Here is a 14,861-nt window from a genome sequence, read left to right as displayed (position 1 = left end):
TCCGACGAATTGACAACAGGTGCATCAAATCAAACGGAAAAAGTCTAAAATAAATCCTGAACTTTGAATCCCGGAAATTGGCACTCTGAACTTGTAATCCCGATCTATTTTGGATCCTAGACCTGTTTGACACATTGGGAAGACTACAATCCCGGGCTGGATTCCAGCTACTCTCGCGGATTAGAATTTGGACCGGCCCACTATAACACAACAAGAATTCGTGAGGTTTAAAAAATGTTCACACATTTCTAAAATTGTTTAAAAGTTAAAAATGTTTCTGTTTTCTATTTTTTGCACAAATTCAATTCGTTTTGTGTTTTTAAAAACTGTTTGGAGTTTCGTGTTTCACACAAAATCAACTCTATTGGCATTTTAAAAAACTGTTCGCGATTTTAAAAAAATCACATTTATCAAAAAAAAATTAGAATTCCAACAGTTTTTCACATGCTATGAAAAATATTTTGTATTTCCAAAATTGTGTCACATTTTTTATATACTGTTTTTGGAATTTCGTAAATTATTTCATAAAGAAAATGTTTCGGATTGTTGGTAGTGGATTCGACTGGCGAGTCCACCAGACATGAAGTGAGTTTTTTTCCTTAACACGCGACGTAAAAATTATTTCTTTCTTTCTCTTAACGGGGACTAATAATTCCAAAACAAAGAAACATGTTGTGGAGTCGAACTTGGGACTTGGTAGGCACTACACCAGACGACTATGACTGATATAGTCAGAGGCCTGAAATATTTAATCAGAAACCAAAGCGTCGAACTTTGAAAACATCTTTTAGGGGTAAACAATTATTGAAAACGTATTTATTTATGAAATCTTTGAACATTTTATAAAGTGCGAAAACTTTTTGAGAATTTTGAATACTTTTAAAAAACCAACAACTTTGAAAAAGCGAACACCTTTATAAACATTTTTTGAAACCTGGGCAAAAATTTAAAGAGCAAACAATTTTTGAAACATAATTTTTTTTTCTGCAACCTGAACCAAATTTTAAAGTGCGGACACGTTTTGATACATAAACATTTTGTGAAACCTGAAAATATTTTGTGACATCTAAAAAAGATCACAAGTTTTAAAAAATGTACGGGCCAATCCAAATGTTTATACAATGTATAATAATATTTGTGTGATTCAAAAAAAATGTTTTATTCATTCAAAAAAATGTAACATTTCAAGAATGATCACGAGTTCCAAAAATTGTGTTTGTGACATTTTTAAAAGAATGTGTTTACAATGTAAAAAAATGTTTGCGTTATGTAAAAAAATGTGTCATAACCTTAACAGAATATATGTGGCATGTCCTTGAAAAAAGTGTATGCAAGTTTAAAAATGTTGAACCATGTAAAAGAGTGTTGTGTAGTTTTATAAAAAAATTATTGTCATTAAGAAAATGTAAAACATGTAGTTGAAAAAATATTACCATGTATTCAAAAAGTTTTGAAAACATGTAATTTATAAATGTACATAATGTATTTGAAAATATCAAAAGTTTATCCAAAAATATTTAATGTGTGTGTTAAAAATGTACATTGGGTACTGAGAAAAATTAGACATGTGTAAAGATGAAAAATGAAAAGAAAACAAAAAAGGAAGAAACTAAGAAAAACCAGATTAGTGCGCGCGCCCGAGCAACTGCGCTACTGGGCCGGCCCAATTCAGCAAATCCCGACTATGTTCTGTCAAGGTTTAAAATAGACCGGGATTAGAGAGTTTGGTGTGCTGATTTCAGGGATTGAGAGTTGGGGGTTTGATTTAGCTTTTACCTACAAATTGAAGGTTTGTTTTGGACTTTTTCCCAAATCAAACACATCAACCCGGTGCACCAAACATTCGTCTTATCCAACCCGGTGCCAATGTCATTGTGGTCCAGCTTGCGGAGACGGTCGGGGGCGGACTCCGCCCCGGGCCGCCCGCCTTGCCCCTGGCTGTAGAGTTGGTCATTGATCTGACATCGGCAACGACATTAGCGTGGTTATTCTCGGCCGATCCTCGGCCCAGACCAACACGAGTTTCGCGTCGGCACGCATCCAAACCGGCGCCACGTTTGAGCGTTGCGAATGCTGAATGAAGCATGACGTTACATCGCTCCTCCTTGTCTGTCGCCTTGTTGGATGTTGTCTTGCTACATGAGGACGTGTCGCCGCCTACTGAGGTAGTGAAGGAGGCGGCCGTGCGCATTGGCGACCATTGAGGAGGTGTCTCCTCCTCCTTCATGGAGGACGCGCGCCATCAAGACGGAGATGGCGGCGCAACTCCTTGCCATGCCCCAAACGGCGCAGCCGACCAGCTGGATGAAGCGTCCATAGCGGTTGTACGGCGGTGCTCCAACTATGTCTTACACGGCGCCGTGGTGGGGGGCGTCGGCTCCTCCTTGACGTGATGGTGTGGCGAGGACCAAGTTGTTGCGCGGCCTCAACAAAGAGGGGCAGCTACTCCCCGCCATAATTGGAGACCCACGAGAAGATTCTAGATTATCGAACCCACTGGAAGGTTTGCTAAATACAAGGTGGTTTTCTGCATGCACTTGCTAACAAAATAGTTTCAGTTTCCCGAACCAAAATATACACTTACTAAAAAAGAATGATAAGGGAAATATGTGGGGGCTTAAGATTTTACCTATAATTGTATATTTGTATTTGGGATCCTACCTAAGTATTCAACATGGCCTGATAGACAACACTACACATATGTAGTCTACGTGTTGTCTACGGAAGATCTGTCCAAATAACTCCACAACCACATGCACCCGCACCATGGTTCTATGGTTCAACCAGGGCCCTTACCGTCTTGCAGGGTTACCTAGGGTTACCTTGATTATTAGTGATTAATCAAGACCGACGCATTGGGCATTTAATGGCTACATTGTTTGTGTCGCGGAGAGTAGTTTTTAACTACCGTAATAATCTTACTTTCATCGACGTATAGCGTTTCACTCCTCTCTGCACTTAACCTCTCCTTGGTTGATCCTTGGTGTCTCACGTACCCGCGGGGCCTTCGAATGAGGTAGAGACGACACACAAATCCGTTGCATAACACATAGAAAATAACATTATTACTGAAGTAAATCAACAATTCTGTTGTGCGAGTTCATTAGGCTGTGAGGTCATGCCTCGGCCCTTAGCCTGAGAGGACTACTCGCACATCGAAAATAAATCACAGGCAAAAGACATTATAGATGGTACTTGAGCATGAATGATTGGAATAGTCTTACAATGTAGTTGTATGCGAAGTACTCTTGATTACAAGTTTATGGCTATGGCTATGGGGATGAAGGCTACAAAGATGAAGATGGGAATGATGGCGGCTGCAGAGGAATGACTTGGTGGATGAGCGACTCCTCTAGCCGAAGGGTTTTCTTCTACCTTATATGGTCCTGATATGTGAAATAGGGTTTCTGGGCTGATGCATTGCGAATTGACCTTGGGTGCCTTCACGAAAGATGGCAATGATGACGTTAAGAAAGTGGTAGTAGATGGTATGGCCACTGATACGAGAAGGCGTGCTCGTACCAGACCCCGTCTTCTCCTCGGGAGCTTCTTGTGTGCCCCGGTTAATTGGACTTGATCACTAGGCCTATTATCTTCCATATAGGCTTGATTCTTCACCTAAAATGGCCCGCTCATGCAAGGAACAAAATTTAAAGAGATTTGCAATCTTTCACATATCAATAGTCTATTCACCCCCCCTCTATACATGCCTTAATCGATCCTACAATTTCACACAACGGTTGAGCCGCTCATCCTCTCTCTTTTGACCTATGATTCTGTGATTTAAGCAAGTTTAGATTTTTTTTCCTTTGATCTTTTACTCTTGGACGTTGGTGAGTCCTAGGCGGTAGCCAATAGGTGTCGTCGATGAGGAATCGTTTTGTGATTTACCCCAAAAGTTTGTGAAGGTTTGGAGGTTGTCTCCAGGTCTATCACTAGTGTTTGAGAGATCATCTATGTGATAATATCTCAAGGAGAAGAGGGTGAGCCTTCGGTGGTGAAGGTGCTTGAAGAAGAGTAATTGAGAGAATCAAATGCCTAGGACGCATAAAAGCTTTTAGCATTTGGAGAAGTAAGAGGCTTTCCTGGTATGCTATCACTACTAGGAAAATGCTTATACGTAGAACTTTACCAGTAGCGCTTGTTTGGGACCCCACGCTACTGGTAAATACCAGTAGCGCTTGGTACAAAACGCGTTGCTGATATTACTTAGCAGCAGCGTGGGTTTTTTTGGGCAGCGCTACTAGTAAGTGTGCCACACCATGCCCCCGAGTTAAGACATAGTAGCAACGTGGGTGATCAAGCCAGCGCTACTACTAAAGACATAGTTGTAGCGTCTAGTTTGCAAAACGCGCTACTATCACCCCCGCTAAAAAAATCCACCCAACACCCGCGCACACACTCCACTCTTCCTCCTCCCCCATCCAACGATTCCCCAATCCTCCTCTCCTCTACCCCAACCCCGCCGCCGGCGGCCTCGTCTCCCTCTACCCCCGACACCGCCGCCCCACCCTCTCCCGCGCCCCTCACCTTGTCTCCCATCCATAGATCGGGCAAGAAGGTGAGGCAGCCCCCAGATCCACGACGGCATGGAGGTCCGAAACCCTAGCTAGCATGGCCACCGAGCCGCAGGCGGAAGCAGGTGCAGCACCGGATCCCTCTCCTCCTCCTCCTCCTCCTCCTCCTCCTTCCATGGCCTTCTCATCTTCCCTTTTGACCTTGCTGCTGCGACTTGATTTCCTTCCTCTCCCTCTTCCTCACGCACGTAGGACAAAGCCATGGCGCTGGAAACCCTTGACGCCCGGCCATGGAACCGACAACAGGCAGGCCATGGTGGCGGCCAGATGACTTTCTCCTCCCCTCCCCCCGTCACCACGAGAGGAGAGGAGAGGAGAGGACAGGAGGGGGACATCCAGCAAGCAGGCCATGGCGGTGGCCAGATCCACCCACCGGACCAGCCTCGTGAGGAGACAGACGGCATGGAGCTGGTTTACTAAAGTTTGAAAACATTGCATGTTGGTTTCTTCTTTTTGTTGGTTTGAAATTGCTGCTCTCGTTGGATTGTAAATCATGCGATCTCTTCTAGTTTTATTGTAAAGCATGCTATGTTCCAAACTCCTTTTTATTCTCCTCATATGATATTGGTCATCTTTTGTTTTCTGTCCTGATGCCTCATGTATTTACAGTAGTAATGTTCTAAATTTAGTATTTCTTGAACATGGTCAGGAACTCAAACATTGGATGCTGGCAAAATAGAAGTTCCTTCACCAAAGAAAGTAATTCCACTGATTCCAGGATTTTTGAGTTCTTAGTAGTGTTCTATTTATAGACCTAGTGGTCATTTCACTGTTTCTTAGTTGGTTGTGTTGCTGATCCCGTTGAAACTCTATTTTTGGATCATTGGACCAGTTCTAGTTATCCTAAGTGCAATCTCTAACAGCAAAGCATTTTCCTAAGGGTCATGTCTAGTAAGCCCAAGAAAACTAACGGGGAACACATGGGTATAGGGTGGCATCGACGACGACAACATCGACACGGGGTTGCGGCGGCGGCGGCGCCGACGAGGCGACATCGACAAGGGGCTGCGGCACCCACGACATCATCATGGTGCTACGGCGACGACGACGACAACAACATCAACATTGCCTTGTGGAGGCACCGACGCCGACCTATAAGCGCGGCGTATATTGTATATATATGTATTAATTATCTATATCAGATATGGATGATTGACTGTATGCATAACATGTACGTATTATGAAATGCATGTGTGTGAGTACTATGAAATATTTGTCTAAATTGGAATAAATAGATTTTCATTTTTTTAAAATCCTAATTTATTACTAGTGGCGTGGGTGTATCATAGACGCGCTACTACTATTCTGTTAGTAGTAGCATGGGCTAAAATAGTAGTAGCGCGGGGCACCAACGCTACTGGTATGTCTGTTAATAGTGGCGTGGGGTAAAACACACGCTACTGCTAAAAAATAATTGTAGCGTCATAGCAGTAGCGTGGGAACCTACGCTACTGATAGTCCAAAAATCCACGCTAATGGTAAGGTTTTTCCTAGTAGTGTATGTTTCCTCAATTACATGCACTAGAAATGGAAGAACTGTCTTACAGATTTGCAAGGGCAATACCAAGATTATACCGGAGAGCTCGTCATCATACTAGACAGGGTCTCACAGTGACTTACCGATCTCCATTCTTTGCAACACTTTGTGGCGAGCAGGTTCCAAAGTGCAACTACATCGTCAATGGGGCACAACTACACCATGATGTATTGCCTTGTCAATTATATCTATCCTCAATGCGCGATTGTGAAGACTATCTCTGAGCCCCAAGGTAAAAAACCTCTCTTCGCCCAAATACAAGAAGGTGCTAGGAATGACGGAGACAAAATTTGGAGTGCTCAGGGCACATTGGGTTGTTGTTCGTAGACCTGCAAATATGTGGGATTTTGAGATATTGTGGGAGACATGACTGCATGTGTGATTATGCACAACATAATTGTGGAGGATGAGGATGATGGCATACACAATGTTGATTTTGAGAAGCCTGGAGAACATGTCACCTCCCGGAATGAGATGCAGAACATGCTGCACATTTTTTTGGAGATGTGTCAGAAACTTCAAGATCGATAAGTGCATCAACTAAATAATAATCTAGTGGAGCATTTGTGGATGATCCATGATGTTGTTTGAATTTTATGCTACAAATAATCTGTATGTTTGTATTATGTATTTTTAAATTTGAATTGTTTTATTTCTGTGTTTAGCATATGTGTTTCTAGTGCTCATCAAGTTTGGTTGAAAAAGATCAACAAAAATGGCCGGACATACGGAGAGGGGAGAAATGGGGGCGCCTTGGACAAACTATTTGTTGAGAACAAGGGATCTGTCGCAAACATGTTCAGGTACATAAAGCGGCTGAATTTGACACTTGCCCTTGGAAATTCCCTAATATATATTTCAAGATCTTGGTGCGATGCATGGTCAAAGTTAGGATGTGAAACTATGATGGAACAAGTTCCAAGCAGTTATGAGCCGTTAGTGTAGTTATCCTTTGTAGATTTCAGATCTTTCATCGTACTAGCATGATGCACGTGCTTATAGATGGTGAAATAATGTTAGTGTACTTTATGTCCATTGCGTGATTTATGATTAGAAAAAAAAATATGGTGAGAGACATGTAGCATCAAAGAATTTTAAATGACCATAGTAGGTTGGGAAGAGAACTAAAACCAAGATGAGTTGAAGTCACATTTTTTTCTTTGTTATGTGTACTTTTAAAAAAAGTCGGTCTCACATGAAAGTAGTGTGTTTGTTTGTTTATTATAGATCTCACATATTTGTAAAGTGCATTTATTTACGTGTCTCTTGCAAGGTTACTAGTTTCACATGTGGAGATGCGTGTATTTGTTTATTTGAAATGGATATTGGAGCCATATGTGAACTTATCACCAACTTCAATCTTTATAAGTAGGAAAGATGATACAAATTGCTAATGTCTAGCATAGGAATTGTCCATCTCTTCTTCTCTTGACAATGACCTCCTCCTTTATTCATGAGTCAAAATAGTAGCATCACAGCACTGGGATGACCGCACCAGGAGCAGAACCCATCCATAATACAATAGGAGAGAATTTAGCTAACCTAGCTAATTCATGAGCTACTAAATTACTCTCTCTAAAGCAATCATCATAGATTACATGGGTAAAATCTAAGGGCATAAAGTAGCAACAATCAAAAATTGCACTAGCAACAGAAGTAGAGTTGCCCTCTTTCAAAGCTTCAACGACCTACACATTATCTAAGCAGAGTTAAATTTTGCTACATCCCATAGTTCTTGCAAGATTCGTACCAAAATGAACTGTTGTCGCCTCCGACATAAATGAATCAAAGCAAGTATCAACTTTTTCATTAGCAGCAGCAACGAATTGTCCTTTGTGGTCCCTACGAACTGCGCCAATTGTTCCTTCGAGCGTATCAATGTTGAAGCCAACATCAACATTTAGTTTGACATATCCATACCTTGGTTTCACCCAACCGGCCATTTTCCGCACTGGCTTCAGACTACATGATATAATGAAATTAGCCGCGAGACCTTTCACTGCAAAACTTGTTTGAGATGTGGTTTGGGTATATTCACCATGGGTCAATTTCCTCCTTTCATACCAAAGGTACCACGCTGTTGTTGCCACAGTTTCTCTCAGCTTTGGCAATTCTGGTATATGAATTTCATTGTCCTTCAAGCATAACAAGTGTTCCAAAACAGCTTCACCGACCCTGTCTACACTGGTTGCTCTCTTGATGACATCCTCTAGACCAAGAGGCTTCCAAACTTCCAACGCGAGTTTGCATTCAAACAGTAGGTGTTTAATTGTGTCGGGTCCTTGGTTGCATGCAGGGCAACTCGGGTTAATTTTGAGATGCTTATTCTCTAGAATAAATCGGCATGGGATCACACTATGCAACGCTCTCCAAATAAACTTTTTGATCTTTAACAGGCACAAAAGGCTCCAAACTAAGCTCCATGTGTCACCCTGGGTAGAAGTGTTCGAGATATGCCCTAGAGGCAATCATGTATGATGATATTTCCTATGTGTTTATGAGTAAAGATAGTCCTTGGACATTATTAATGATGTGTATCAGCAAGTACGTGACTTGTTTGTGGGACTATGCATTGTATGATGACTGTCCTAAAAGGTCCCTAGTCGAAAGGGCTGTGTGGACGCGCAACCGACTAGACTAGCATATGACACGGTCGATGGCTTGGTCTCACTAGCCATGGAGCATTGGATGCTAACCGTATAATATGGACTTGGAAAGGTCTGGTCGGATTCGACGTAGTCGGATCTGAGTCGAGATAAGGTCCAAGTCGGACATACCCAACTATGAGACGCAACGATATGTCATCTGTGAGTCTCTAGTACAACATACGTTCTATGTGTTGGGGAACGTTGCAGAAAATAAAAAAAAATCTACGCTTCACCAAGATCAATCTATGGAGTTCATCTAGCAACGAGAGAGAGGCGTGCATCTACATACCCTTGTAGATCGCGAGCGGAAGCGTTCAAGAGAACGAGGTTGAGGGAGTCGTGCTCGTCGTGATCCAAATCACCGATGATCCTAGTGCTGAACGGACAGCACCTCCGCGTTCAACACACATATGGTTGGGGAAGACGTCTCCTCCTTATTGATCCAGCAAGGGGAAAGGAGAGGTTGATGGAGATCCAGCAGCACGACAGCGTGATGGTGGAAGCAGCGGCGATCTCGGCAGGGCTTCGCCAAGATCAACGAGAGGGAGAGGTGGTACGGGAGGAGAGGGAGGCGCCATGGACTAGGGTGCGGCTGCCCTCCCTCCCCCCTCTTTATATAGGGGGCCTAGGGGTGCGCCGGCCCTGGAGATCCCATCTCCAAGGGGGGGGGGGGCGGCGGCCTAGGGCGGGACTTGCCCCCCAAGTCAAGTGGGGCGCCCCCCCCACCCCTAGGGTTTCCAACCCTAGGCGCAGGGGAGGCCCAAGGGGGGGCACCAGCCCACCAGGGGCTGGTTCCCTTCCCCTTTCAGCCCACGTGGCCCTCCGGGATAGGTGGCCCCACCCGGTGGACCCCTGAGACCCTTCCGGTGGTCCCGGTACAATACCGGTAACCCCCGAAACTTTCCCGTTGGCCGAAACTGGACTTCCAATATATAATTCTTTACCTCCGGACCATTCCGGAACTCCTCGTGACGTCCGGGATCTCATCCGGGACTCCGAACAACTTTCTGGTTTCCGCATACTAATATCTCTACAACCCTAGCGTCACCAAACCTTAAGTGTGTAGACCCTACGGGTTCGGGAATCATGCAGACATGACCGAGACAGCTCTTCGGTCAATAACCAACAGCGGGATCTGGATACCCATGTTGGCTCCCACATATTCCTCGATGATCTCATCGGATGAACCACGATGTCGAGGATTCAAGTAATCCCGTATACAATTCCCTTTGTCAATCGATACGTTACTTGCCCGAGATTCGATCGTCGGTATCCCAATACCTCGTTCAATCTCGTTGCCGGCAAGTCACTTTACTCGTACCATAATGCATGATCCCGTGACCAAACACTTGGTCACATTGATCTCATTATGATGATGCATTACCGAGTGGGCCCAGAGATACCTCTCCGTCATACGGAGTGACAAATCCCAGTCTCGATCCGTGTCAACCCAACAGATACTTTCGGGGGTACCTGTAGTATACCTTTATAGTCACCCAGTTACGTTGTGACGTTTGGTACACCCAAAGCACTCCTACGGTATCCGGGAGTTACACGATCTCATGGTCTAAGGAAATGATACTTGACATTGGAAAAGCTTTAGCAAACGAACTACACGATCTTGTGCTATGCGTAGGATTGGGTCTTGTCCATCACATCATTCTCCTAATGATGTGATCCCATTATCAACGACATCCAATGTCCATAGTCAGGAAACCATGACTATCTGTTGATCAACGAGCTAGTCAACTAGAGGCTTACTAGGGACATGTTGTGGTCTATTTATTCACACATGTATTACGATTTCCGGATAACACAATTATAGCATGAATAATAGACAATTATCATGAACAAGGAAATATAATAATAATCATTTTATTATTGCCTCTAGGGCATATTTCCAACAGTCTCCCACTTGCACTAGAGTAATTAATCTAGTTACATTGTGATGAATCGAACACCCATAGAGTTCTGGTGTTGATCATGTTTTGCTCGTGGAAGAGGTTTAGTCAACGGATCTGCTACATTCAGATCCGTATGCACTTTGAAAATATCTATGTCTCCATCTTGAACATTTTCACGAATGGAGTTGAAGCGACGCTTGATGTGCCTGGTCTTCTTGTGAAACCTGGGCTCCTTGGCAAGGGCAATAGCTCCAATGTTGTCACAGAAGAGAGTGATCGGCCCCGACGCATTGGGTATGACTCCTAGGTCAGTGATGAACTCCTTCATCCATATTGCTTCATGCGCTGCCTCTGAGGCTGCCATGTACTCCGCTTCATATGTAGATCCCGTCATGATGCTTTGCTTGCAACTACACCAGCTTACTGCCCCTCCATTCAAAATATACACGTATCCGGTTTGTGACTTAGAGTCATCCAGATCTGTGTCGAAGCTAGCGTCGACGTAACCCTTTACGACGAGCTCTTCGTCACCTCCATAAACGAGAAACATAGCCTTAGTCCTCTTCAGGTACTTCAGGATATTCTTGACCGCTGTCCAGTGTTCCTTGCTGGGATTGCTTTGGTTCCTTCCTACCAAACTTATGGCAAGGTTTGCATCAGGTCTGGTACACAGCATGGCATACATAATAGACCCTATGGCTGAGGCAAAGGGGATGACACCCATCTCTTCTATATCTTCTGCCGTGGTCGGACATTGAGCCGAGCTCAATTTCACCCCTTGCAACACAGGCAAGAACCCCTTCTTGGACTGATCCATATTGAACTTCTTCAATATCTTATCAAGGTATGTGCTTTGTGAAAGACCTATGAGGCGTCTCGATCTATCTCTATAGATCTTGATGCCTAATATGTAAGCAGCTTCTCCAAGGTCCTTCATTGAAAAACACTTATTCAAGTAGGCCTTAATGCTGTCCAAAAGTTCTATATCATTTCGCATCAAAAGTATGTCATCCACATATAATATGAGAAATGCTACAGAGCTCCCACTCACTTTCTTGTAAACGCAGGCTTCTCCATAAGTCTGCATAAACCCAAATGCTTTGATCATCTCATCAAAGCGAATGTTCCAACTCCGAGATGCTTGCACTAGCCCATAAATGGATCGCTGGAGCTTGCATACCTTGTTAGCATTCTCAGGATCGACAAAACCTTCCGGCTGCATCATATACAGTTCTTCCTTAAGATAGCCGTTAAGGAATGCCGTTTTGACTTCCATTTGCCATATCTCATAATCATAGTATGCGACAATTGCTAACATGATTCGGAAGGACTTCAGCTTCGCTACGGGAAAGAAAGTCTCATCATAGTCAACCCCTTGAATATGCCGATAACCCTTAGCGACAAGACGAGCTTTATAGATGGTAACATTACCATCCGCGTCCGTCTTCTTCTTAAAGATCCATTTATTTTCTATCGCTCGCCGATCATCGGGCAAGTCTGTCAAAGTCCACACTTTGTTTTCATACATGGATCCTATCTCAGATTGCATGGCTTCAAGCCATTTGTTGGAAACTGGGCCCGCCATCGCTTCTTCATAGTTCGAAGGTTCAGCGTTGTCTAACAACATGATTTCCAGGACAGGGTTGCCATACCACTCTAGTGTGGAACGTGTCCTTGTGGACCAACGAAGTTCAGTAGCAACTTGATCCGAAGTACCTTGATCATCATCATTAATTTCCTCTCCAGTCGGTGTAGGCACCACACGAACATTTTCCTGAGCTACACTACTTTCCGGTTCAAGAGGTAGTACTTCATCGAGTTCTACTTTCCTCCCACTTACTTCTTTCGAGAGAAACTCTTTCTCCAGAAAGGACCCGTTCTTGGCAACAAAGATCTTGCCTTCGGATCTAAGGTAGAAGGTATACCCAATGGTTTCCTTAGGGTATCCTATGAAGACGATTTTTCCGACTTGGGTTCGAGCTTTTCAGGTTGAAGTTTCTTGACATAAGCATCGCATCCCCAAACTTCTAGAAACGACAGCTTAGGTTTCTTCCCAAACCATAATTCATACGACGTCGTCTCAACGGATTTAGACGGTGCCCTATTTAAAGTGAATGTAGCTGTCTCTAGAGCGTATCCCCAAAATGATAGCGGTAAATTGGTGAGTGACATCATAGATCGAACCATATCCAATAGAGTGCGATTACGACGTTCGGACACACCGTTACGCTGAGGTGTTCCAGGCGGCGTGAGTTGTGAAACAATTCCACATTTCCTTAAGTGCGTACCAAATTTGTGACTTAAATATTCTCCTCCACGATCTGATCGTAAGAACTTTATTTTTCGGTCACGTTGATTCTCTACCTCATTCTGAAATTCCTTGAACTTTTCAAAGGTCTCTGACTTGTGTTTCATCAAGTAGACATACCCATATCTACTTAAGTCATCAGTGAGAGTGAGAACATAACGATAGCCTCCGCGATCCTCAACGCTCATTGGACCACATACATCAGTATGTATGATTTCCAATAAGTTGGTTGCTCGCTCCATTGTTCCGGAGAACGGAGTTTTGATCATTTTGCCCATGAGGCATGGTTCGCATGTGTCAAATGATTCATAATCGAGAGACTCTAAAAGTCCATCAGCATGGAGCTTCTTCATGCGCTTGACACCAATGTGACCAAGGCGGCAGTGCCACAAGTATGTGGGACTATCATTATCAACCTTACATCTTTTGGTATTCACACTATGAATATGTGTAACATCACGTTCGAGATTCATTAAGAACAAACCATTGACCAGCGGGGCATGACCATAAAACATATCTCTCATATAAATAGAACAACCATTATTCTCGGATTTAGATGAGTAGCCATCTCGTATTAAATGAGATCCAAATACAATATTCATGCTCAAAGCTGGCACTAAATAACAATTATTGAGGTTTAAAACTAATCCCGTAGGTAAATGTAGAGGTAGCGTGCCGACGGCGATCACATCGACCTTAGAACCATTCCCGACGCGCATCGTCATATCGTCCTTCGCCAGTCTCCGCTTATTCCACAGCTCCTGCTTTGAGTTACAAATATGAGCAACGGCACCGGTATCAAATACCCAGGAGCTACTACGAGTACTGGTAAGGTACACATCAATTACATGTATATCACATATACCTTTAGTGTTGCCGGCCTTCTTGTCTGCTAAGTATTTGGGGCAGTTCCGCTTCCAGTGACCCTTCCCTTTGCAATAAAAGCACTCAGTCTCAGGCTTGGGTCCATTCTTTGGCTTCTTCCCGGCAGCTGGTTTACCGGGCGCGGCAACTTCCTTGCCGTCCTTCTTGAAGTTCTTCTTACCCTTGCCCTTCTTGAACTTAGTGGTTTTATTGACCATCAACACTTGATGTTCCTTTTTGATTTCCATCTCCGCTGATTTCAGCATTGAAAATACTTCAGGGATAGTTTTCACCATCCCCTGCATATTATAGTTCATCACAAAGCTCTTGTAGCTAGGTGGGAGCGACTGAAGGATTCTATCAATGACCGCCTCGTCCGGGAGGTTAATGTCTAGCTGGGACAAGTGGTTGTGCAACCCAGACATTTCGAGTATGTGCTCACTGACAGAACTATTTTCCTCCATCTTACAACTATAGAACTTGTCAGAGACTTCATATATCTCGACTCGGGCATGAGCTTGGAAAACCATTTTCAGCTCCTCGAACATCTCATATGCTCCGTGTTGCTCAAAACGCTTTTGGAGCCCCGGTTCTAAGCTATAAAGCATGCCACACTGAACGAGGGAGTAATCATCAGCACGTGACTGCGAAGTGTTCATAACATCTTGGTTCTCTGGGATGGGTGCTTCACCTAGCGGTCCTTCTAGGACATATGCTTTCTTGGCAGCTATGAGGATGATCCTCAGGTTCCAGACCCAGTCCAAATAGTTGATTCCATCATCTTTCAGCTTGCTTTTCTCTAGGAATGCGTTGAAGTTGAGGTTGACATGAGCGTTGGCCATTTGATCTACAAGACATTTTCACAAAGGTTTTTAGACTAAGTTCATGATAATTAAGTTCATCTAGTCATATTATTTAATGAACTCCCACTCAGATTAGACATCCCTCTAGTCATCTAAGTGATACATAATCCGAGTCAACTAGGCCGTGTCCGATCATCACGTGAGATGGACTAGTCATCAT

The 14,861-nt window shown here is 43.7% G+C and overlaps 1 pseudogene; it reads left to right on the top strand.

Annotated features, from left to right (window-relative positions):
• The first annotated feature begins 4,778 nt into the window (after nt 1–4,778).
• LOC123039243 (uncharacterized) overlaps nt 4,779–14,861 on the top strand; it is a 76,629-nt pseudogene continuing 66,546 nt past the window's right edge.

Source organism: Triticum aestivum, chromosome 2B, assembly GCF_018294505.1.
Source record: "Triticum aestivum cultivar Chinese Spring chromosome 2B, IWGSC CS RefSeq v2.1, whole genome shotgun sequence".
In the NCBI taxonomy this organism is placed as follows: domain Eukaryota; kingdom Viridiplantae; phylum Streptophyta; class Magnoliopsida; order Poales; family Poaceae; genus Triticum; species Triticum aestivum.
Note: the sequence above shows the minus strand (reverse complement) of the source record. Positions and strands in the feature narration are given on the sequence as shown.